Source organism: Mustela nivalis (genome assembly GCF_964662115.1).
Source record: "Mustela nivalis genome assembly, chromosome: 4".
Taxonomy (NCBI): domain Eukaryota; kingdom Metazoa; phylum Chordata; class Mammalia; order Carnivora; family Mustelidae; genus Mustela; species Mustela nivalis.
The window spans coordinates 104,157,303-104,183,814 of record NC_139023.1 but is presented as its reverse complement, the minus strand read 5'-3'; the positions used below and the strand labels follow the sequence as shown (position 1 = coordinate 104,183,814).

At 39.8% G+C, this 26,512-nt stretch overlaps 1 protein-coding gene and 2 long non-coding RNA genes across 49 annotated transcripts in view; 2 read left to right on the top strand and 1 right to left on the bottom strand.

The window, feature by feature from the left end:
• The window catches only part of UBE2D3 (ubiquitin conjugating enzyme E2 D3), a 28,022-nt gene extending 26,665 nt beyond the window's left edge, over positions 1–1,357 (bottom strand). For 11 of the 45 annotated variants that reach the window (XM_082729014.1, XM_082729012.1, XM_082729022.1 and 8 more), the window contains exon 1: positions 728–887. The gene's annotated coding sequence lies outside the window, so the exon portion shown is untranslated. Of the gene's footprint in view, positions 1–667; positions 1,167–1,248 lie in introns of those variants that run through there. The other 34 variants (XM_082729030.1, XM_082729025.1, XM_082729005.1 and 31 more) reach the window with 10 other exon arrangements.
• LOC309863823 lies at positions 1,091–3,581 on the top strand. 3 transcript variants are annotated; one of them, XR_014311279.1, is made up of 3 exons: positions 1,091–1,180; positions 2,111–2,175; positions 3,266–3,581. It is a non-coding gene; the product is annotated as an uncharacterized lncRNA (long non-coding RNA). The 3 variants fall into 3 exon arrangements; XR_014311280.1 differs by lacking the exon at positions 1,091–1,180 and adding an exon at positions 1,500–1,618; XR_014311281.1 differs by lacking the exon at positions 1,091–1,180 and adding an exon at positions 1,601–1,770.
• Positions 3,582–8,111: 4,530 nt separating this feature from the next.
• On the top strand, positions 8,112–19,205 carry LOC309863828. Its single transcript, XR_014311286.1, has 2 exons — positions 8,112–9,060; positions 18,524–19,205. It is a non-coding gene; the product is annotated as an uncharacterized lncRNA (long non-coding RNA).
• Positions 19,206–26,512: the final 7,307 nt, after the last annotated feature.

The following is a 26,512-nucleotide window of genomic DNA, read 5'->3' as shown; positions in this document are numbered from 1 at the left end:
AGGTCCCTTAAAACGGTCGCGCTCCGGGGTGGGTGGGCTGGCGTGGCAAAGCCACCAACAGCCTCTATGCCGTGCTTCGGCCCGAAGAGGAGGCAAGGGTGACGGGAAGAGCGGAGGGGCGGCTACAAGTTTGACTTCCCGGCCTCTCGAAAGGAAGAGACCCGGGTGGGAGAGGAAGAGGCGTAGGAGAAAGGGGTGGGTGCGGGGCAGGGTCCGGAGCCCAGCAGAGGAGGAGCCGGGGCCTAGTCGGCGCTATGCCGGCGTCACTAGGGCAAAGAAAGGCTGGGGGGGGGGGGGGGGGGAACAGGAGACTCCGGACTGACGCCGGGCTTCTTTCGGTTTCTGCTCAAAGGTGCGGCCAGTAAGGGGAAGGAAATAATAGAGAAGAGACTTGATATATGTTGCTGTCCCCGCAACTAGAGCTATTCTGTGTCGGTCCCTGACGCCACCGTACACTCCGCCTTCCAGCGCGCTCCCGCACGCGCCCGCCCAGCCACCGCCACCACGCGCCCGTGCTGCCCCTGAGGCTCCGGCTTAGGCGCGAGGACGCGCCCATTCCCCCACCCCCTCAAACAGGAGAGGCCCTGGCTTCCCCAGCCTTCCCACCCCACCCCACCCAACAGGCTGGTCACTCAAGCCACCCCAGGCCTGTGTTTCCCCCTCTTACCCGGCCGGCCAGTGGGCCGGCCCCCCTTCCCTTCCCCTAGCCGTCCACACCCACGCGTACAGAGGGGCCGGGGCCTCCCTCAAGCTGCGGCCTCGGCCTCCTCCCCGCGCGGCAGCTGGTGCCTCCCCGGCCCTACGGGGCTCACGCGCACGACACAGCCACAAGATGTCCGCTCTGACGGAACTACTGCCAGCTGCCACGCTCCGCCCCTCCCCCCTCCTCCTGCCTCTTCACCGCCGCGTATCAGTCCGCCAACGCCGCCGTCGCGAGCACAGGACGAATCTAAGGGTGAAGGGGGACGGTTTACTTCCTACGTCCAGGGCCGAGGTTATCCGTGCTACCCCCTTTTCCTCCTTTTCGGAACAGCACCTTCTTACTAAACAGATCGGAGATTGGACTAGGAGGGCGGGGGCCGGAGGCGGGTCATGGGCTTGGGGGGGAAGGGTGGACGAGCGGCGGAAACCCTCAGCCTCAGAGAAGCATCGAGAACCGGAAGGAGACCATGGGAGGAAGGTAATGGAAGCGGCAGCTGCGCGGTGGAGACCCACGCCCCTCCCAGCAGCGTCCCCCAATTTCCTCACTTGGTATTGAGGCGACGGATCTCGCGAGAACCTCGTGGCTGGCCAACAGGAGCTATAACTCCGCAATGACTTAAGGGCAGTTTTGTGCGCTCTTCCGGGTGGGGGCCCGCCCACAAATCCACAAATTCTCGCGAGATGCAGTAGGAACCGGCTCGAGTTGGGGCGGGCCGTGTCCTGGAAGCACCGCCCCTGAATGGTCATGCTGGTGGGAGGGAGAGGAAATGGAATTCCCCCGACGGGTTAGAGCGCGCGCCGACACATCGGTCTTTCACGCGCCCAATCAGGAATGTGCGGTGGGCGGTACCACGGTCTAATTACTAGATACCTTTAGTCCTGCTTGATCGGGCTTTTGAAGTTTTCGGTGAAGCAGGTGAGCGGTATTTACTCGCTTGCCTGTGTGGGCTGGTTAACCAGTAGGAGGAGGCACCTTTCGAAATGGAAACAGTCATTTTAAGTAGAACCTGGTGGACCGCTGATCAGCGCTCTCACGTGCCAAAATGGAGCGCGTTTCTGACCTAGAAGGTCAGTACTGAAAGAAGTGGGCCCATGCAGCCCTTCCCAGAATTACAGCAGGCTGGAAATCAAATGCAACTATGAATTAACATAAAGAATGGGGAGATGGGGGCGGGGTATTTATTTGCCTCTCACGGTCCGCCAAGATTGAGGTACGGGAATAGACTAAATATATTTTTCTTCTTTTTGCTCTGTTCCATTTTCTAGATCCACAAAATTGGCAAAACTTAAGAGCTCAGAGTTTGGGGTCTCAACTGAAATAAGGGGGGGGGGGCAGAAATAGAATTGGCCTGTTTTAATCTTCCCGGTGTAAAATACGGAGATGGTGGTTTTGCTCTCTGTCCTTCAGGCAAAGGGTAGTACGACATTCAGGAATAAAGAACGGCAATAAATAAATGAATAAATGGGATAAAGGTAAGTGCTGACTTGTTTAAAGCACTTGTAAAGTGCTGACTTTTCTAACATTCCTTTCTAACCTAACGAAGTGGATATTTAAAAGAATTAAATAGAAGTATAAGCTTGTTTTTAAAATATACATTAAAAGAAAAGCAGCAAGTTCTTTCTTGTTAAAATAAAGTATTACCTAATAACTGAAATAGGCCTGTGATGAATGGGCTAATGTATACTGTTTCAGTGACCAGAATGAGTGTCATAGAGCAATTAGTGAAACAGTGCTGCTCAAACTAGTGTGTATTTGAATCACCTAAGGATTTTGTTCAGAATGCAGATTTTGATTTAGTAAGCTTTGGTGGAGCATGAGATTCTACAGTTTTAACAAACTCCCAAGTTTTGCATATTATTCTGGTCAGAAGACAATCCTGTGAGTAGCAGAGCACTAAAGTGCTCATCACATAGCCTATTTCCCGTCTTCCAAAATAATCTTTTTTCTCTGTTTTAACCAGCCTAATATAGTAGAAACACAGAATTAGGCAGTTGGGGTGGAGAGTGAAATCCAGGCTTGAGTTCTTGCTCTATGCCCATTTGTGTGATACTGTGTGGTTAACTTACTATCCTAGTTTCTTCCAACATTTGAATTATACATAATAATAGCTGTCGTTTTTCACAGGGTTATGGTATGGTTCAGATGTCATAAAATAATTGAAAGGGTGCTGTAGACTACAGTGGTGTATAAACCTAAGTTATTAACATAATCAGTCAGACATGAACTGGCCATAATGTGATACCTATGTAGGAATAATCATAAATATAGGTAATGTTTATGCAACACCTGTCATTTGTCAGGTACTGTGCTTATTAATCTCCTTTTACAAATAAAGAAACTGATGCATAGGGAGATTGTTACTAATCCCAGGATCACATAGCTAATAAGTGGTAGAAGTAGAATTTGAACCCTTGCAATTAACTTCCGGGTATTTAAAGAGTGGAGTTTCATATTGTCTTTTAATTTAGAAAGTAGGAGAATAGGATGTTTTATATTTCTACTTATAATGTCCTCTGAATCTAGTTTTGTTGACTTATTTCTCCCTCTGTTTTGTTATTTCAGAACCCAAGGTTACAAGAGTGGTAGGAAACATTCCTACCTACCCAAAGGCAACTCACAATATCCAGGAGTTCCATAAAGAAAAATCCCAGATAAGCCATTTGTATTACCCTAATCTAAACAGTCTTTCAGTATGAAAGTTCCATATAATGGAACATGTTAATGCTCTTAATTAACAAAGCACAGCAGACTGGGACAAATTTGAGGTCAGAGTTCTTAACTTTTGTGCGACAGACCACGCTGGCAGTCTGGTGTAGCCATGGACTCTTCTAAGAATAATGTTTCTAAATGTTTAAAATAAAATTCATAGCAATGGTAATAATATGATATAAAGTATCTCATTCCTAGTGGTGATACAGACATAGGTATAGCTGTTTGTCGCTTACATTCAAAATTTAAGGCAATGCTAAATTTCAGTTAGAGATTAGTAAAAATAAAGATGTTTTTTTTCTCCTCCATCAAAGTCCACATACACCCTTGATTCTATCCAAGAACTTCATGATAAAAAATTTTTGGTAAAGTCTAGTGCGCTTACTCTTCTTAGTGAGCCTTGAGGGGATTGTAAAATTTTAACATGCAGTTATAATTTATATTCATAACAGTAGTGATTAATTTAAAAAAGTTTAATTACTACCAATATACTCATTAAGAGTGCATGGAAGTGCATACTAGTTTTAGGAAATAGTTTTATTTCATTTGTTTTTTTTTAAAAAACTAAACCTATAAATATATCCTATAGAAGACTTTCCTGTCCAGATAACTTATTCCCCAAGCATTCTGGTAACTTAGGTTTTACTATGTTATTCTTACTTATCACATACCTTTGCAAATACGATGTGGTAGAAGAAGTAAAATGAAAATAATAACCAAAGATTAAATTAAAATACTGTATAAATTTTTTAATGAGTGTTAATCATTATTTTTTGAAGTACTATGAGTGGGGTCTTTTTTTTTTTTTAATATATACTTTTAAGACCTTATGTATTTATTTCTCAGAGAGAGAGCGTGCGAGCACAGGCAGGCAGAGTGGCAGCAGAGGCAGAGGGAGAAGGCAGAGAGAGAAGGCAGAGAGAAGAGCAGGCTCCCCGCTGAGCAAGGAGCCCGATGTGGGACTTGATCCCAGGACGCTGGGATCATGACCTGAGCTGAAGGCAGCCGCTTAACCAACTGAGCCACCCAGGCGTCCCTGAGTGGGGTCTTTTAATTCATTATCTTATAAAATCTCTTTTATATAGATGAAACACTCAGGGTGTTAAAATTATTAACTAATTGTCAGGATTTAAACCTAGGCAGTCCGACCTCAAATCTCACACTCAACTAGTAAGCTATTTGATTATTTTTTAGTCCTTTGATTATTAGTGAATATTAATTTGCCCAATAGTGCAACAAGTACATACTTGCTGTCTCAACTTCTTATGCATTTTGTAGTATTCCAAGTAAAATTCCACCCAGTGACTGAAAGGAATTTTCTAAACTTTTCCTTTGCAGCAGTATTGCTTATGGTATCCAACACCACCTTTAAATAAGTGGGTGACCGTTTGGGGCTGGACAATTGTTATGCTAGGTTCTTGTTGCAATAAAGTTTTGCTTAGAAAAATCCACTTATGCCTTTGCCTGCCCTACAGACATACTTTCTTATCTGAAATCAAGACTTTGTTTTATAACGGTGCCACTATATTTTTATGTTGGCCACTGTCAAGGTTGTATACAAGAAATAATGACATACAAATAAATGTTAATATATGAAAGTCTAGATTATATATGCTGGAGACAAGTGGTTGTGTAATCCCCAATTTTTATTTGGCAATGAAGTGAATTTATTGGTTGATTAGATTTCCTGTTTATTTTTTTTTCTTGTAGTTACATTAGCAAACTTAACAATGTTACTCAGTTTTGTTAAGGGTAAAAATAAAAGGAACATACATGGCTTAGAAGCATTTTGATGCTTTAGAGCAGCCTAGGATTAGCTGAAAATTTAAAACGCTATTTACAAATCTAGTGTTAGAACTCCTTTTACAATTGCAAATAAAGTTAAAAGTGACTCTCATTCATTTGACTTTTTGAATTATAGTGGTTGAAATGTCTATCTGATAAAAAGGAAAGATTTTTTTATTTTACAGTCTTATAAAGGGCTAAAAAGGTTTTATATATGAAAGAAACATTGACATTCAAAAATTAATATAAATACAAAAATGTTGAAAAGGTGAGCTTTAAAAAATCCTTAGTGAATATTGAAGTCTCAAAAGCTTCCTAATTGTGGTAGATCAGATCTTGCGTGAATTGACATAAAATGCAAGAAAAATATAAAGGTTCAAGAAAATTAGTATAAAAGCGGCAGTGAAGTAAGTAATAACTAATGAAATTTGTCAAAGTCCTAATGTTACATGAACATATCAGCAAAGCCACATAATTATAAAAACCTGAGTACCAGGCTTAATTAAAATTTACTTTTGAATAAATACAGTTAACATAGATTGATACGTATACTTAGGTTTATTGAGTCTGTATTTTCAGATCTTTGTAACTTTGTCATGGAATTTTATAACTTGCTAAGGATACTACTGGCTCTAATACACTGTATGCCATTTTATTAGTTTAATTAAATTGTAAATGCTGTGATCCAGATTTTATATTCGAATCTGTGCTTACATATGCTGCTTGGAATAGGTAATTTAGAACCCAAGTCAACCAAATGTTATTTCATATTTGCATAAAAATTAAATTATCCCTTCTCTGTACTTTACCAGTTCAGGTCTCATTTTATGATCAAGACAAGTTAATGTGGTTTAGGAACCTACTTTATTTTTGCTTTGAACATCATTTGACCTTAAATTAAGGTGGTTTTTGGTACATAATGAGCTAGGCACAAATGTTGGGCTAAAAATAAATTTGAGCATTTTCACATAAAACTTGTATACATGACTATTCAGAGTAACATTAATCATAATAGCTAAGATGTGGAAAGAACTAAATGTCCATCAGCTGATAAATGGATAAATAAAATATGGTATACCTCTATGATGGAATAATATTTATTAGAAAGAATAAAATACCAATATATGTCTCTTGTAGCTTGAAAATGCTCTGCTAAGTGAAAAAACCCACACACAAAGGCCACATGGTTGTTTGTGTTTTTGTTTTTTTAAGATTTTATTTGACAGAGAGAAATCACAAGTAGGCAGAGAGGCAGGCAGAGAGAGAGAGGGGAGGAAGCAGGCTCTCTGCAGAGCAGAGAACCCGATGTAGGGCTCGATCCCAGGAGCCTGGGATCATGACCTGAGCTGAAGGCAGAGGCTTTAACCCACTGAGCCACCCGGGCGCCACAAGGCCACATGTTTTATTCCATTTATAGGAAATGGCTAGAATAGGCAAATCCATTGAGACAGAAAGGAGATGACTGGCTGCCAGGGACTAGCTAGCAGTGGGGAGAATGGGAGTGATTGCTAAAGGAGTATGGGGTCTTTTGGGGGGAGATGATGAAATGTGCTAAAAGTAGGTAATGGTGATGGTTGCAGAGCTCTACAGATACAGTAAAACCCCCTGAATTGTACACTTAGAAAGAATTTTGTGGTATGTGAAATACCTCAGAGTCTTAAAAAAAAAAGTTAATTAGAACCAAATGTGAAATCAACCTGAAGCTTATTACTGAATATTTTCAGTATCTCAACATTCTCAGATTACTGATGATAAATGAGAAACGATATCTTTGTAAAATGAAAAGTTAACAGCCAATAGTAGGTTTATCCTTCATTACAAACAGTATAACCCAGATTAGATTTTAATACGATAATAACCTTTGCTATTAATTAGTTTTTAATTTGGGGTATTTTCACCAATCTTAATGAATAAAACAGTGATTAAAATTAACTTTAAGTAGCATTGTATTTCCTTGAAAATAGAAGTTCGTAATTATGGCTGGAAATAGAAATAGATTAAAAAAAAACTTTTAAAATTTCAGATGAAGTCAAGTTAGGTTGGAAATCATGGATAAATCATCTAGATATAAGGATTTTGAGGATTAGATAGTGTCAGATGAGAAAACCAATTTAGTAATGAATTCAATGTCCTTTATTGGGGCAGGTGAGGGGGATGAGCCTGGGGGTTGGTATTGTGGAGGGCAGGTACTGCATGGAGCAGTGGATGTGGTGCACAAACAATGGATTTGGGAACTGAAAAAAATAAAATTAAATAAAAAAAAAGTTTGATGTCCTTCATTGAATGTTAACAATCTGTGGATTGGGGGAGCAGACTACCTAACAAACAGCAGAACATTCAGGGGATTTTGGAAAGGAGCCATTGTACAGAGCATAAGAAGCAGTAAGATGGTAGCAGCATGATTGGCTAGGAGGCCAGGGATTTCCTTGTAAGGCTAACAGTTCCTGTTTTCTAGGGTAAGGTATGCTAGCTAAAGTGGAGTTGAAGGACTGTGGTTGGTGTGTGCTGTTTCCCTGGCAGGTGCTTTCTGTAAGCTCCAGTAAATATTCATTTAGATTTGTGATCATGTGGGCCAGGCCATTGAGGTGGCCTCCATTTTGTGGATCTCAATATAAAAATTAACTTTATCAGTACTTAAGTAAAAAATAAGTACTTTGAATTAGTATTACTTCCCAACTATAAATATAATCTGTTGCTTCAATATTAATACAGAAAAATCCAAAGGAAACAGGTACTGTGATTTAGGCCAGAAATGGATCATTGTTTTACAAATAGTGGATTTGATTATTTATATCTATGTGAAAATTCTTTTTTTTTTTTAAGATTTTATTTATGTATTTGACAGAGATCACAAGTAGGCAGAGAGGCAGGCAGAGAGGAAGGGAAGCAGGCTCCCTGCTGAGCAGGGACTTGATCCCAGGACCCTGAGATCATGACCTGAGCTGAAGGCAGCGGCTTAACCCACTCAGCCACCCAGGTGCCCTCTATATGAAAATTCTTTAGTAAGTTAATAAATTCTATTATTTGTTAAAGAATTGTAAGGAGTGATGGGAATGCTGTACATAGTGGTTCTGAAGGATCTGATCTATATACTATCTAAGTAACATAATAGAGGCACTAGACTTTTAGTTTTTCTTAAATATTTATTAGAGCATGCACGCATGCAGTGGGGAGAGGCAGAGGGGGAAAGTTTTAAGCAGACTCCATGCTGATAGCAGAGACCATGTGGGGCTTGACCTCAGGACCTTGAGATCATGATCTGAGCCAAAACCAAGAGTCAGATGCCTAACTCACTGCGCCAATTTTTAATACACACTATTTTGCACCTGTTGGTTTTTTTCATTGCACAAAAGTAGCGATTTTAACACATGGCACTAAAAGAATGAAACGTTTCACTATGTCTGAAAAGCCTTAACAAAAAAAATAATAATAAAAAAAATAAAAATAAAAAACCTTAACAAATTTGGCTTATTTGGTATTTAGGAATGTGACAGTTTCAGAGATACCCCATCATCAAAGCATATTAAATTCCAAAAGTTAATGCTTGGTCTTTACCATATATATATTTGGTAAGAGAACAGTATGATACAGGTTCTCCATCTTACAAAAAGACCCAGACAAAAATGGAGAGTCTTGGGTGTTACAATACTTGAAATTCAACTCCCAGAGAATACTTTTCCACAAAACCCCCTGAGATTTAAGATATAATTAGATAGTTACAGATTTTTGTGAATTTAGCTTTTCCTTATTTTCCTTCTTTCTATTCTGTAGTAATGGAGAGAAGGGGATTACCCTGGAGCATTTTAGGGATAAAGCTAAATGCCTGCTCCTGGCTTGGACAGGGCTATAACTGGGGACAAAAGGTAAGGACATTGGAGACTACAAGGAGAGGTGTGCAGAAAGAAGTGGGAAGAAAATGTCAAAGACAAAACTATTCTCAAGGAAATGAGGAATGAAGAGGATTTCTTTTCCCCCCTCTTCGCTTAAGCACCAGAAGATCTACCCTTGAACATAGAATTCGGGCTACCACAATTGGGGTGGTTCAGTTTTACACAACTTGGTTACCATTTCTGTACTTGGTAACTTGAAATATAGTCACTATAACAGCATTGTTCACATATGATAGTGCATTCTGCCTTCCAAAAACCTTATTTATGGCTTTTAAAAACATCCATTCACAATATGGGGCTGCTTTTGATGTAGGTTGAGGCAAAACCAAGAGACTCATACAGTTGGTCAGTCAGCGATACTTGGGTCTAACTAGACCAATTGGAAGTTTCTCCCTAAGTGAAGGTTTAGGCTGAAGAATGTTAATGTAATAGAAACCTATTGCTATAATTATTCCCATCTTCCTAAAAAACATAATGCCCGTTATATGCAAGGCATTGAGCTAGATGCTGAAGATACATAGATAAAAGACCCAGATGTCACCTTTTTTTTTTTTTTTTTAAGATTTTATTTATTTATTTGACAGAGATCACAAGTAGGCAGAGAGTCAGGCAGAAAGAGAGGAGGAAGCAGGCTCCTGGCTGAGCAGGGAGCCCGATGCGGGACTCGATCCCAGCACCTGGGATCATGACCCGAGCCGAAGGCAAAGGCTTAACCCACTGAGCCACCCAGGTGCCCCCCAGATGTCACCTTTAAGAAAGTCTTTTGAGTGGGGCGCCTGGGTGGCTCAGTGGGTTAAACCGCTGCCTTCGGCTCAGGTCATGATCTCAGGGTTCTGGGATTGAGTCCCGCATCGGGCTCTCTGCTCAGCAGGGAGCCTGCTTCCCTCTCTCTCTCTCTGCCTGCCTCTCCATCTACTTGTGATTTCTCTCTGTCAAATAAATAAATAAATAAATAAATGAAAGTCTTTTGAGGATACCATTAAGGATCAGTCAATCACCATAATATGATGACATAGATACATGCATAGAGTAATATTTTTTTAAAAAGATTTTTATTTATTTATTTGACAGAGATCCTCAGTAGGCAGAGAGGCAGACGGGTTGGCGGGGCGGGGGGAGCAGGCTCTCTGCAGAGCAGAGAGCCCGATATGGGGCTCCATCCCAGGACCCTGGGATCATGAGCTGAGCCGAAGGCAGGGGCTTTTTCTTTTTCTTTTTCTTTTTTTTTTAAGATTTTATTTATTTATTTGAAAGAGAGGGATCACAAGTAGGCAGAGAGGCAGGCAGAGAGAGATGAGATGGGGGAGAAGCAGGCTCCTGCCGAGTAGGGAGCCCGATGTGGGACTTGATCCTAGGATCCAGGGATCATGACCTGAGCTGAAGGGCGAGGCTTAACCCACTGAGCTACCCAGGTGCCCCTGCATAGAGTAATATTAAGTACTTAATTTAACTGGGGGTGCCCAGGGCAAGTTTCTATATGGAAGAGTTGTCTTTAAAGAAATGAAAGAAAGGCATAGCTGGCCTTGGGGGGGATGGGGCAGGGGAGAAGGAGGAAGCTTCCTAGGCAGAGGGAACAACACAAAGAAGTCTCAGAGAACTTGACCTGGTAGGTTTTGGAGACTACAGGTTTGGCAAATACTTTGGCTGGAGGCAGTTGGGGAATGGGGGAGGGCAAGGAAAGAATGGACGAGAAGAGACAAAACATTTCAAAGTCAAAGCTAGATATATTGAGGGCCTTAACGTGCCATGGTAATGGGTTCAGATTTTCTTCTGAAGGGTATGGGATGGGTGAATTACAATCTCACAGAATACAAAAGAAGAATACAATTCTTTTTTTCCTTATACTTTTGTTCCTCAAGCAAGTATGTACCTGTTAAGTTTTCATTAGGGTTTTAATTTCTGATAGTAGTATGTTAGTATTTATATCAGAGTATAAGCAAGTTGCTGATAGTATGAAGGTCAGCAAGAGAATAGTTGCTGTGACATAGTTAATGGAACTCTCATTTGATCCTGGTTTCCTTCTTATTTCCACGCCTCCACTCAACAGATCAGACTCAATAGGAAAAAAAATCACAAGATTCAACTATACTTTAAAGGAAAATTAGAAATGGCTATTGTCATACTCTTGATGTAACAAATTAGTATAAATTCAACGGCTTAAAACAACAGTTATCTTTAGATAGCTAAGATATCTGGAGGTTGGATAACTAAGATATTGGAGGTTGGAAGTCTGAAATGGGTTCTACTTGTCTAAAAATCAAGGTATAAGATTTGTTCCTTTCTGGTGGTTCAGTCTCTTTTCTTGCCCTTTCCAGTTTTTAGAGGCTGCTAACACCATGGCTTGTGATCCCCTTCCATCTTCAAAGCCAGAAATGTCCAGTTGAGTCTTTCTCCCATCACGTCACTCTGACACACTTGCCTGCCTCCTTTCCTATAAAGATCTTTGTGATAATCCAGGAAAATCTACCCATGTGAAGGCCAGATGATTAGCTGCCTTAATTCCATCCACAATCGTAATTCCCCCTTGTTGTATAACATAACATATTCACAGGTTCCAGGAACTGGGATGTAGACATCTTCTGTGGGGGTTGAAGATCAGGGGGAGACATTATTCTGAGTACTACAGCTATTTATTATTCCTTGGGTACTCTTGAGTTTGAGAGCAACTTTTTCCCTTCCCTCCATCAATTATAATTTATTCATTCAAAATATATTTGACTACCTATTCAAAATATCAAGTGTGAAATGGTATAGAAAGTTAAATATACTAAAGATTAGAAACTTGTCAACTAAATTTTGTCCCTGATGACTCAGAATTTTATTGAGGTAGTGTCGACAGAATTAAAAAAAATTTTTTAGGGGCGCCTGGGTGGCTCAGTGGGTTAAAGCCTCTGCCTTCCGCTCAGGTCATGATCCCAGGGTCCTGGGATCGAGCCCTGCGTCGGGCTCTCTGCTCAGTGGGGAGTCTGCTTCCTCCTCTCTCTGCCTGCCTCTCTGCCTACTTGTAATCTCTGCCTGTCAAATAAATAAATAAAATCTTTAAAAAAAACTTTTTTTAAAGATTTTATTTATTTATTTGTCAGAGAGCACAAGCAGGCAGTGTGGCAGGCAGAGGCAGAGAGAGAAGCAGGCTCCCGGCCGAAGGAGCCTGGTGCGGGACTCGATCCCAGGACTCCAGGACCATGACCCAAGCCACACTCCGGGACCATGACCCAAGCCAAAGGCAATGACCCAACCGACCGAGCCAGCCAGGCATCCCGACAGAATTTAAATTTAAGCATGTTAGGGAGTGAATGGAAAGTGAAAAAATGCAGAGCTTGATCATGATAGCAAGTTAGAAGATAGGGAATTATCTTAGAGCAAGCGGGGTCAAAGATTTTTTTTTAAAGATTTTATTTATTTATTTGACAGATATCACAAGTAGACAGAGAGGCACGCAGAGGGGGAGGGGGAAGCTGACCCCCTGCTAAGCAGGGAGCCCGATGCAGGGCTTGATCCCAGGACCCTGAGATGATGACCTGAGCTGAAGGCAGAGTCTTAAGCCACTGAGCCACCCAGGTGCCCTCCTAGGTAATTCTTTTTTGATGCAGTTGTCAATGGGATTGTTTTCTTAATTTCTATTTCTTGTACTTTGTTCTTAGTGTATAGAAATGAAACAGATTTCTGTATATTGGTTCTGTATTTAGCAAATTTACTGAATCCATTCATTAGTTCTAATAGTTTTTTGGTGTAGTCTTTAGGGTTTCCCATCTATGGTATCATGTCATCTGCAAATAGTGAAAGTTTTACTTCTTCCTTACCACTTGGGATGCCTGTTCTTTTTCTTGCCTGATGGCTGTGGCTAAGACTTCTACTATTGTGTTGAATAAATGTGGCAAGAGTAGTCATCTCTGTCTTGTTCCTGATTTTAGAGGAATGCTTTAAGCTTTTCACTACTGAGTATGATGTTAGCTATGGATTTGTCCATATTGGCCTTTATTATGTTGGAGTACATTCTTTCTAAACCCTCTTTGCAGAGAGGTTTTATAAGGAACAGATGTTGAGTTTTGTCCAGTGCTTTTTCTGCACTTTTGGAGGTGATCATATGATTTTTAATCCTTCATTCTGTTAATGTGGTCTATCATATTGGTTTATTTGAAGGTGTTGAATGATCCTTTTAACATATTGTTAAATTTGGTTTGCTGAATTTTGTTGAGGATTTTTGCATCTATGTTCATCAAGGATAGTGATCTGTAATTTTTCTTTGTAGTATTTTTGGTTTTGATATCAGGATAATCCTTCCTGGCTTCACAGAATAAATTTGGAAGCATCCCTACCCCATTTTTTGTTTGGAATAGTTTGAGGATAGGTATCAGCTCTTTAAACGTTTGGTAGAATTCACCTATAAAGGTGTCTGGTCCTGTACTTTCTGTTTGTTGGGAGTTTTTTTTTTTTTTTTTAAAGGTTTTATTTATTTATTTGACAGAGAGGAATCACAAGTAGATGGAGAGGCAGGTAGAGAGAGAGAGAAAGGGAAGCAAGCTCCCTGCTGAGCAGAGAGCCCGATGCGGGACTCGATCCCAGAACCCTGAGATCATGACCTGAGCCGAAGGCAGCGGCTTAACCCACTGAGCCACCCAGGCGCCCCAATGTTGGGAGTTTTTGATTACAGATTTCATTTTGTTATTAGTAAATCCATCTGTTCAGATCTAATTCTTCCTGATTCAGTCTCCAGAGATTGTATGTTTTTAGGAATTTATCTGTTTCTTCCAGGTTATCCAGTTTGTTAGCATGTAATATTTCATAGTAGTCTCATAATCCTTTGTATTTCTGTGGTGTCACTTGTAACATCTCCTCCTTTGTTTCTCATATTATTTTTTTAGAGGAAAAGGGAGAGAGAGAATCTTAAGCAGGCTCCACACCCAGCACAGAGCCTAATGTGGAGCTCCATCTCACAACACTGAGATTGTGACCTGGGCCAAAATCAAGAGTTGGACGCTTAACCGAGTCATCCAAGCTCAGTTCTTTGTCTTTTTTTCTTGATGAGTCTGGGCTAAAGGTTTATCAATTTTATTTTTTCAAATAGCCAGCTCTTTCTTTATAAATAATTGATCTACTACCATTACTATGTGTTTGGTTTTACAAGTGGAATTTTTTCCTTTATAGCTTTCTTCTAATTATGGCCTTTCCATTTTTGCTTATGGAATTCCCTTTAATATTTCTTATAAGGCTAGTTTAGTGGTGCTTAACTTTAATTTTTGTCTATCTGGGAAACCAACTCGCCTTCAATTCTGAATAATAACCTTGTCCAGTATTCTTGGCTATTTTCCTTTGAGCACTTATCATGCATATATCATGTCACTCCCTTCTGGCTTGTAAACATTTTGCTGACAAATTTAGGTGATAGCCTTATGGGATTTCCCTTGTATGTAACTATTGGCTTTTTTGCCGCCTTTTTTTTTTTTTTTTTAAGATTTTATTTATTTATTTGACAGACAGGGATCACAAGTAGGCAGAGAGGGCAGGCAGAAAGAGGGAAGCAGGTTCCCCGCAGAGCAGAGTCTGATGCAAGGCTGAGTCCCAGGGCCCTGGGATCATGACCTGAGCTGAAGGCAGAGGCTTTAACCCACTGAGCCACCCAGGTGCCCCTCTCTTGCAGCTTTAAAGATTCTCTCTTTATCCTTAATTTTGGACATTTCAATTACTATATATCTTGGTGGACTGCCTTGGGCTCCCTTATTTGGGGTTCTCTGTGTAGCCTAGACCAGGATGTCTGTTTTCATCCTCTTAAACTTATGGAGGTTTTCAGCTATTTTCTCCAATAAGTTTTCTGCCGTTTTCTCTTCTCCTTCTGGGACTCCTATACTATGAATGTTAGTATGCTTGATGTTGTACCAGAAGTCCCTTGACCTATCTTTATTAATTTTTTAAAATTTGTTTTTATGTATGGCTTGGCTGCTTTCCATTACTCTGTCTTCCAGATCACTGCTCCATTCTTCTGCATTCTCTAATCTGCTGTTGATTTTCTCTAGTGTATTTTTCATTTCATGTATTGTACTTTTTTTTTTTAAGATTTTATTTATTTGACAAAGAGGGACACAGTGAGGGACAGAACACAAGTAGGGGGAGTGGGAGAGGAAGAAGCAGGCTTCCCGCAGAGCAGGGAGCCTGATGTGGGGCTCCATCCCAGGACCCCATAATCAAGACCTCAGCCAAAGGCAGGAGCTTAACCACTGAGCCATCCAGGCATCCCTCAGCTATTGTATTCTTCAGCTCCGATTTTTATATTTTCTGTCTAAGTTCTCACTGAGCTTGTATGCTTCTCTCAAATCTAATTAACATCTTAATGACTGTTACCTTGTATTCTATATCAGATTCCTTATCTCTTTCATAGTTTTCTGAGGTTTTGTCTTGTTCTTTTGTTTGGAATATATTCTTCTGTCTCCTGACTCTGTGTTGTTTCTCTATATTAAGTAGGTCAGCTATGTCTCCTGATGTTGAAAGTAATGGCCTTATGTAGAAGGTGTCCCTTGGGGCCAAGTCACACAGTCCTCTGTGTCACCAGAACCAAGTACTCCCAACGATATCCCCTGCCTGCATGCAACCTTCCTGTTGTGGGCAGATCTGGCCTCTAGCATAGCTGGTTACAGTGATTAGCCATGATTACTGTGGGCATACTGGTGGGCAGGGCTGGACCCCTGTGCAGCTAGCTAAGAGATCTGACTGTCGTGGGTGTACTGGTGGATGGGGTTAGCTCCCAGCATAGCTGGCTAAGTTTTAGCCACAACTGCTGGGGCATGCTAATGGGTGAGGCTAGCACACCCACTTCCTGGGGCAAGAGTTGCTCTGAAGGTGTACTGGCCTGGGCTGGGGCTGCCCACCATGTGTGGTGGGATGAAAGTTGCTTTGGGGAAACACTGTTCAAAACTGAGGCTGCTGGGGTGCCTGGCTGGCTCAGACAGTGGAGCATGTGAGTCTTGATCTAGAGTGTAGAGATTACCCCAGTAAAATCTTCAGAACAAAATAGTGTTTGCCAGTTGTGGTGCCGATTGGGATGGGCAGGTCTGCAGGGGAACGCTGGCATAGAGAAAGTGGTATTATCAGGACCGATGGAGAGTGTCAGAACTGGCTCCCACAAGCATCTGGCCAGCTAAGCTAAAAGGCGGCAGGAAAAATGGTGCCCACCAGCATTTCCCTGACCCTTTAGCATACACCCTAAAATCAGTAAATTTCCTTCACATATAAACCCATGTATAACCATTTGCTTTTCAAACAGCTTGCCTCTATGTTGGATCTCAGACCAAGTGATATAGTGCTCTGACCCTGCGTAGTCTTGGTTTCTTACAGCCTTCTGGCTCTCTTGGCGTTAAGATAAGTCCTGCTAATTTTCAGAGGCAGATTTTATGGGGGTTTATTTTCTTTGTGCAGGTCCCCAGATCCAGAGGTACCGATGTAGAGCTTGATTCCCCTCCCTCCTTGGAGAGGACCTCCATTCCTGTGGTATCTATCCTGCTTGTGGGTTGCTGGGCCAGGGTTTTGATTCCTGAGTCTCTGCCCCTTCTACCCTTCTGAATGTGGTTTTTTCTTTATATCTCTAGCTGTGGAAAAGCTGTTCTGCTAGTCTTCAGGTTGTTCTCAGAGTGACTTGCATTAAAAGTAGTTGCAGCCTTGGTGTATCCCTTGGGGGAGGTGAGCTCAGGATCCTTCTACTCTTTGTCTTCCATGCAGTTGTTACCTTCTGTAGTATAAAATCAATAGCTCTTCTCAAAAATTAATACTCCCATCTCAAGAAACTCAAATGGCAGAATAAAAGTTTATGTGCCACGTGAAGAGTACAGAAAGAAGTAAAAGTGGCATTTTAAATTTAATCAAAATCCATTTAGATATTTATTCAGCAACTACTATGTATTAGCCTTTGAGTGTGGCTTTTGGAAAACTTAGATGATTTTCACACTTCTTTCCCAAGAGTCCTTAAGTCTACAAAACAAGCTGCCTGAGTTGGAGGCTGAAGCCTTGCCCATTCAGAATCTTTATCACTTTCCCTCTATCTCCAATCCCATACCCACTAAGGATACCTTAGATGGTTCTGTGAGTATCCCTAGTATTCACTGAACACAGTATGAAAAACCAGTGGTCAAATATTAATACCAAAGCCTCATTATAATAGTTATGTGAGGAACAGATAACATGAAATATATTATGCACATGCACTCTCTCTCAAATAAATCTTTATTTGACAGAGAGAGACACAGGGAGAGAGGGAACAGAAGCAGGGGAGTGGGAGAGGGAGAAGCAGGCTTTCCACCGAGCAGGGAGCTGGATGTGGGACTCGATCCTAGGACCTGGGCTGTCCTCATGACCTGGGCTGAAGGCAGATGCTTAACGACTGAGCCACCCAGGCGCCCTGAGACCAGTTTTAAATTTTTCATAGCATTATTATAGTGCAATTGACATACATTGCATTTACTTAAAGTGTACAGTTTGGTAATCTGACATATGTATATACCCATCAAAACAATCATCATATGATAAACATATGCATCACTACAAGTGTCTGCGTACTCCTTTGTAAACCCTGTTGTTCTGGTAACCCCTCTCTCCCGTATCCATAGGAAGACATTGATCCGTTTTCTGGCCTAGTTTGCATTCTCTACAAATTTAAATAAGTAAAACTGTATGCCCTCTGTGACTTTTTTACTCAGCGTAATTATTTGGAGATTTACCTATGTTGTGCAACTCAATAGTTCATTAATTTTTTTTTTATTGTTGAGTAGTATCCTTTGTGTGGGTATGCCACAATTTCCATATCCATTTACCCATCAGTAGACATTCTGGTTGTTTCAGTTTTTGTCTATAACAAATACTATTTTTTTTAAAAGGCCCTATTTATTTATTTGAAAGAGAGTGAGAGAGCACAAGTACAGGGAGTGGCAGAGGGAGAGAGAGAAGCACACTTCCTGCTGAACGGGAAGCCTGACTCGGGCTCAGTCCCAGGACCTTGAGATCATTACCCGAGCCGAAGGTAGATGCCCAACTGAGCCACCTGAGCATTCCTATAACAAATATTCTTCTACAAGTGTTTGTATGGACATAGGTTTTTATTTCTTTTAGGTAAATAGCTAGGAGTGGAATAGCTGGCATTTGATAGGTATATGTTTAATATTTCAAGAAATTGCCAAGCTGCTTTCCAAGTAGTTGTACCATTTTACATTCTCCCCAGCTGTGTATGAGAATTTCAGTTCCTCCTGACTTGTTATGACTAGTATCTTCAATCAGCCATTCTAATAGGTATGTAGTGGTATATCTCATTGTCATTTTAATTTGCATTTACCTAGTGACTAAAGATGTTCGACATGTTTTTATGTACTGCTTTGTCATCTATATATCTTCCTTGAAGAAAGGTCTCTATATTTTTCCCACTGTTTATCAAATTCCTTTTGTTTGTATTTATTTACAGATGACACAAATGGAACATTTACAGTAGCCTTAGAAGATTTTTAAAAAGTAAAGTCATAACAAGGAAAACATGGAGGAATATGAAAAAGGCATGAAGGATTCAATTCATATTGGCTAGTGCCTAAGTCACTTGCAAAACTAAGTGTGCAGGCAGTAGTTTGTTAGAGCTGGCTTATGTTATGAGTACCAATTTGAAAATTTAAAAAAAAATTTACAGACTGTTAAACACAGCCATTATTAAAAATTAATTATATAACCTGACAATTATGTTAACATCCAATATATAAGATTTAGTAATACTCAAAATTCACTATTTTTACTATTTTCCATGTTTTTGTGGTTATCATATCCATATTGTAGAAATAACATTTTATAATTATACATCTCCTTCCAGTTCTGTGTTCCATGATGTCCTGTGGTAGCTTGAAATGAGCCAAAGCAGGATTATTTACCCCCTGAAATTTGCACATGATCAATCCCCCCCCCACTGCCCCCAGCCATGAGCTAGTTGTCAAACATTTATCAGCTCACCAGTAATGGCAAGGACCTTCAGACTGCACTGACATACTGTCCATGATGAATAACTGAAGCTTTAGTCACATGGAGAACTCACTTTTGTGAAACACTTAATTCCTCAAGAATAGATCAATATTTTTGTTGCAGAATAAAGCTTACAAAACCTATTTTCCCTACTGCTATTTTTTCTTACTTCCAAGTACCCTGAGGTTGAGAATGCCAAAGTCTACTGGATAAGGGAGAATGCAGTACATTATTTCTGTGGTCCCATGTAAAAAATACAGAATATTTTATTTTAAGTAGAACTAGAAGGGCTGTTAAATATTGAAAATTGTAATGGGAAAAAAAAAAAAAGGCAAAGAGCTCTGTATAACCAAATTTCTATTTACGTTAAGAGTAGGGGAAACTGGGTGCCTGGGTGGCTCAGTGGGTTAAAAGCCTCTGCCTTCGGCTCAGGTCATGACCCCAGGATCCTGGGATTGAGCCTCATATCAGGCTTTCTGCTTCCTCCTCTCTCTCTGCCTGCCTCTCTGCCTACTTGTGATCTCTGTCTGTCAAATAAATAAATAAACAAAATCTTTAAAAAAAATAAAAAAATAAAAAGGAAAAGAAAACATCTTAAAGTTCATGGTCTAAATTAAAGGCATATACATTTAAAATATAAAACAAATATACCATGCACATGACTTTTTCCCTTTTTTCCAAGATTTATTTGAGCATGTGAGCATGTGTGGTGGGGGTGGGGGTGGGGCAGAAGGAGAGGGTCAGAGAGAATATCCCAAGTAGACCCCCCCACCAACCTGAGCACAGAGTCTGACGTGAGCTGAAACCAAGAGTTGGACGCTTAACTGACTGAGCTACCAGGTGCCTTGATCATGCATATAACTCTCAATAAGATATTTATTATATCTCACATGAAATTCAAATAGAAATTAAAATGTTCGCCTGATTTTTAGTAGGGTACTAGTAACCTAAAGTACTAATTGTGGTAACTTTTAGAGTGATGCATATTGAAGAATATCAGTTTGGTATTAAATTAGAGGAACAAATAATTCTTAAACCAGGAAGTGACCATATAATCACATTTACTAATAAACTGGACAAAATAGATGGAACTTTTTATCAAATCAGCAGGTACAGGCTTTATTTTTTAAATTAAAAATGAGGAGGAAACACATATTCTCAAGGAGATAACTTCTTTCTCTCAAAACTTTTAATTTTGTAAAGGAGATTGAATCATCTCACATAAAAATATCTAAGAATATATAAAACTAATAGATGCAACAGAACTGCCAGCTGAACATTTCCACAATTTTTTTAAAAAGATTTTATTTATTTATTTATTTGACAGAGATCACAAGTAGGCAGAGAAGCAGGCAGAGAGAGAAGAGGAAGCAGGCTCCATGCTGCGCAGAGAGCCCGATGTGGGGCTTGATCCCAGGACCCTGGGATTATGACCTGAGCCAAAGGCAGAGGCTTTAACCCACTGAGCCCCCCAGGAGCCCCCATTTCCACAATTAAAATGAAATAAATCACTGTTTTTTCCCTAAACTTTGTCCTGATCTCCCAAATCCGTTCCTCTACTGACTGACTGTTTTAAGTGACTCTATTTTCTAGTCACCAGGATTCATTTTTTTCTTTGACCCTCTCATTCCTTACCAGTTTCCATTTTTATTCTTTGGATCTTCAACTGCATATTACAGCTTAAATTTTATAATATACATTTAAAAAGATTCTTATCATTATATATGTATAACCACTCTGTGAGTTAAGCAAAAGTTATTAGCATTTCATCATTCCTATTAAAGGCCTCCAAGGTGATGGGCATGTAAATAAGTAGAATCAGACAGGTTAAATGACTTGCCCAAGTTGACAGGACCAGTAATTACAAGTCCTATGATTCTAGTGTCAACATTCTTTTCATTACACTATGACGCCTGTCATCAACAACTCATATTTGGTCCATTACTATAGATTCCCAATGGTTTTCTCTGCCTCTATTCCTACTTCTTCAGTCTATTTTGCATGTCACTATCAGAGTAAACACAGCTTTTATTAAAAGATAACCACAATGAGGAAATTTCCAATGGCTTCCTATTATATAGAGAATACAAATCAGAACTTGATCTCTGCTTTTGTATATGAAATCTCTAATCAAGCTGGGCTCCTCATGTTCCTTCAAATATACCTGGCTGGCTCAGTCAGTTAAATGTCTGCCCTTGGCTCAGGTATTATTTCTAGGTCCTGGGGTCAAGCCTGTTGGGCTTCCCGCTCAACAGGGAGCCCGCGTCTCCCTTCCACCAGCTCGTGTGCTCTAATAAGTAAATTTTAAAAATATCTTTCAAATATATCGTAACTTTCCTGAGACTTTGCCTTTGCTTCCAGTAGTGTTTCCCTTCCTTGAGTTACAAATCCCTGAGTAACAGTTATTGCAAGGAACCTGGACATAAATAAATAACACACTATTATGTTTATTACATATTTATTTATAGTTTATATGTGAAACATGTACAATTACTACCTTGTATGTTTTGATAAGAGAGGGGACAGGGGCCTCCAATAAAAATTTTTGACATTAAAAATGAGTCTTCAGGGTGCGTGGCTGGCTCAGTTGGTGGAGCATATAACTCTTGATCTTGGGATTGTGAGTTCAAGCCCCATATTTGGTATAGAGATTACTTAAAAAATATTAAAAAAAAAAAGTACTCTGCAGTTACACTTCTGGTAATGAAGAACTAGGTGGGTTTTGATCATGCTTTAGCTGACAATAACTAGAAAAGTAGACCAAGAAAAAGAAAACTGTATTTCTTTAGAGGCACTGAAAAGCTGCCAAATTGGTGAAGATTGCAGGGCCAAGATCTAGGAGAGGGAGATATGTTGGAGAGATGCTTGAATATCTGGGGTTCCCCCCATTCTGCTGAGGCATTGTCTCTTCCAAAAGCAACTGAGAAGGTAAACAGATTTTTGTAAGCTCACAGGCCTAGGAAAGGGGGCAGGGAGGTTGAAAAACTGGAGTTTAGGGCTCACCAAGGAAGAGATAAACACCTCACCCAGCCTTTCAGTTGAGATCCTGAAGGGATGTATCCTAGCAGTCAAAGTGAACTGAAAATAGGTCAGAAATGGCAGGGACTGAATCATCTCTGGCCCTAACTTGACTATAGTGATCTGAGTCTGCTAACAGCTCCAGTTGAGTTGCCTAATGGAAGTAAAAGAAATCCTCTCTAGAGGAAAGCAATGCTATCCAGAGCTTCAAAATACTTCTGCAGTATTTTATATATAATACCCAGCACACACACAAAATAATCAGGTATGTGAGAAGGTACGACAAAACCAGAGAAGCCACAGATCATAGAAACAAAACCCACAGGGATTATGAAACAAAGACTTTGAATTGCTGTTCAAAATGCTCAGGAACTTAAAATATAAGAATAAGAATATGTATAGAGAATGAACACAAAAACAAATAGAAATCCTATTGTTGAAAGACTGTAACAAATTAAAAACCCAGTGGATGGACTTAATAGCCAATTATACAGTGCTGAAGACAAAATTAGGGAACTGGACAGAATTCAGAAGAAAATATTCAGATTTAGAGACAAAGGATGAAAATAATGGCAAAAAATTTTTAAACAGTGGAAGAGACTTCCGGTACAAAATTAAAAAAAAAAAATTTAATATAGTTATAATTAAGGCCCAGAAGGAGAGGAATGAGAGACTATAACAAAACCATACCCGAAGAGATGTCTAAACTAAGTAAAAGACATCATGCCTTGGATTCAAGAAGCATTATAAACATTAAGCAAGAAAAAGGCCAAGAAAAACATACCTAAGCACATCATAATAAAACTGCTGAAAACCAAAGAGAAATTTTAAGCATCCAAAGGAAAAAGATAAATTACTTTATCAGATGAATGACAGTAAGGCCAATGGTTGCAACCAAAATGATGCTATCTTTAGAGTACCAAAGGAAAATATCATCAACTCAGAATTTATGTTCAAACAATAGAACTTTCAAATATTGAGGCAAAATAAAGACATTTTCAAACAAACAGAAACAATTTGTACCAGCATTTCGCCTTACAAGAAAGAGTGGACCTTGGGCATAGAGAAATGATCTCAGATGGATGCTCTCAGATTATGGAAGAGATGAGCAATGAAAAGGAAAAATATATAGGTAAATCTCAATAAATAGTAACTTTACAAAACAATGCTAATATATTGTGATGTTAAAAACTTACAGATTTAAAAATGCAACAATACAGTAATTGAGAAGGGAAGGTAAACAAACTTAAAGTGGTCCAAGCTGGTCCCATTGTTCAGGAAGTGGATAAAGTACTAATATATCTTAGGCTTTTAAAAGTCAAGGATGTACATCCTAATTTCTAGAGGAATTAATAATATTAAAAGAACATAAAACCAAAAAGCTAATCAAAAGAAAACAATTAAAAAAAAACTTGAACAATCCCCAAGAAAGTAGAGAAAAAAGGAATGAAGAACAGGTGAGATAAAAACATCAGGATGGCAGCTTTAAAGCCAATATATCAATAATTACATTAAATGGAAACTGATTATCCCAATGCAAAGACACAGACTGTCTTGGATTTATAAAGGTACACCTTTAATCTGTTTCAAGAGACAAATCTTAAGTAATAGAATGTAGAAAAACTTAAAGTAAAAAGATAGATACATCATTCAAAAACTAACAAAGATGGTGTGACTATGTTAAATCCAAGTAGATTTCAAGCAAGAAGCAATATAAGAGATAAAAAGTTCACGGATGCCTGGCCGGCTTAGTTGGTAGAGCACGGGACTTTGATCTCAGGGTCAGTTCAAGCCCCATGTTGGGCACGGAAACAAAACAAAACAAAACCAAAAAACTGTTCATGTGTCCAAGAATCCGAACAGGAAACAAATGATACACTTAGGATAATTTAAAGATTTACCTACAAAACGACTAGTTATAAATGTGTGTGTGTAGGGTATAACAGAATTACAAGGGGGGCTCTAAAAGACAGAAGAGGAAAAAATTAATCAGAACCAGGGAAGAGAGAATTGTGAAGAGTTTACTTTGAGAGAGGCAATGACCTAAGATCAAGATATACATCCAGTTCCAGGTAGCCTCTACTGGAGGAAGCCAGAGGGAATAAATACGCTTACCTCACTCTTCCACTACACAATTTCCTCCCATCAGCTACAAAATCATCATGGGGTGGTGTCATTCAGTCCTGAAACCATAAACATTAGCCACTCCAGAAGTCTTCATATATAGTACAGGAGAAAACAAACAAGTTCCAAAATAGTCTTATAAAACTTGCTTTTTAAGCTGGTTATGAGGCATAGATTCATAAAAATAGTTGTTCTCTTTCACCATCCATTCTTGGTTTCTCTCACTTTTTGCTGTACCTCACCTGAATGGAATTTGATTTTTTTTTTTTAAGATTTTATTTATTTGAGAGAGAGAAGAAAAAAAAAAAAGGGAAGAGGAGTAAAGAGAGAGATTGAGAGTAGGGAGAGAAGTAGAGGGAGAAGGGGATAGAGTATCCTAAGCCAACTCCATGCTGAGCATAGAGTCTGAGGCAGGACTCAATCTCACAACCCTGATATTGTGACCGAGCTGAAACAAAGAATCAGATGCTTAACAGACTGAGCCACCCAGATGCACCCTGAACAGGATTCTTTACAAGGTTGGGTGCTCCAACATTCATTCTTATATGAGTCCTAGTGGAGGTCCTTTTTGGGCTACTCTAGTTTTTTATTGGACTACTGGCTAAGAGAATACAAGTAAGCATTTCAGAGAATACTCTTACATTCCATATATAGTCATATTTATTCCATCGTATAGCAGCAATGCAATTTCCTCATTAAAAGGGATCCCATGGGGTGCCTGGGTGGCTCAGTGGGTTAAGCCTCTGCCTTCGGCTGAGGTCATGATCTCAGGGACCTGGGATTGAGCCCCGCGCTGGACTCTCTGTACAGTGGGAAGCCTGCTTTCCCCCTTCTCTCTGCCTACTTGTGATCTCTCTGTCAAATAAATAAAATCTTTAAAAATAAAGAAATAAAAGGGATCCCATGGCACCTGGTTGTTGCAGTCAGTTAAGCATCCGACTCTTGGTTTTGGCTCAGTTTGTGATCTCAGGATTGTGGGATCAGTCCCAATTTGGGCTCCATGCTAAGTGTGGAGTCTGCTTAGGCTTCTCTCTCTTCCTTTCCCTCTTCCCCTGCTCTAATAAATAAATCTTTAAAAAAAAAAAAGATAAAAGGGATCCCTCACCTTGCCAGAAGAGTGATCCCTTTGTTGGTTTGTGACAGAAAAATCCCATACCTGCCACTGAGCAGTGTCCACTTATAATTCACTGAAACTACTTCCCTAGGAAGACTTCCTAGAAAACATTCCTCTCTTCAGTACTAAGACCTCCAAAACCACTAAGTCCAAAGTTTCAGGGACCAAAAATTCTTCAAGTGGGTTATTAGGTATAATAGAAAACCCAACAAAAATGCATACATGTGTACATCAGAAGAGGTACACAAGAATGTTCATAGTAGCAGTCCTTATAATAGCTCCAAATTGAAATACCTCCCTTGGCTGTCAACAGCAGAATGGATAAATGTAGATTCATTAAATGTGGTATATTAAATATGGGGTAATCAGTGTTGAAGCTAATGAAGTGGGTGCTGATTACATAGTTATCTTCACTTTGTAAAAGTCATGCTAAATAATTATATTTGTGCACTTTTCTATTCATGTGTTATGTTTCAATTAAAAAACTAAAATAAATGCAATAATAGCTTGTGTGTAATGTGTACTTGTACTGAATGCTTTTAAGATGTTTTTCTTTTTCTTAGTTTTATCAGTTTGACTATAACATGCATTGGTGTGATTTTCATTGTAATTTTCCTACTTGTGGTTCACTTAGTTTTGTGGATCTGTAATTTCATGTAGAAAACGTAATGCCAATTTTTTTTTTTTTTTTAATTAGACATGTATAAAATAGAGGAGCTACTCTCATCTCCACTATGTGTACTTTCTGGTTAAGATAGCACTATATATTGATTATTGGGGTTAAACATATACTTCATTCCATTGGTCAGCATCCTTAATTTGCAGGTTATTGTCTCTTGGCTAGCCCCATAAACTGAATCAGTTTTCCAGTTTGTTCTAAGCTCTTGTCCAGGCCTTCAACTCATAAGCCATTAAAAACGAACCCTTACCTCAGGCCATCGTCTCCTAAAGTTCTTCTCAATGAAAGGATTTCTTTTTACTGTTGTGTTTCAGGGCTACTAATGAGTGATGTTGTATAGTGACCACTCACACCCAGTTATTGCAAGCTCACTGCAGGCCTTTTTTTGAATTAATAAGACCAAGGGGTGCCTGGGTGGCTCAGTGGGTTAAGTGGCTGCCTTCAGTTCAGGTCATAATCCCACGGTCCTGGGACTGAGCTCTGCACTGGGTTCCCTACCCCGTGGGGAGCCTGCT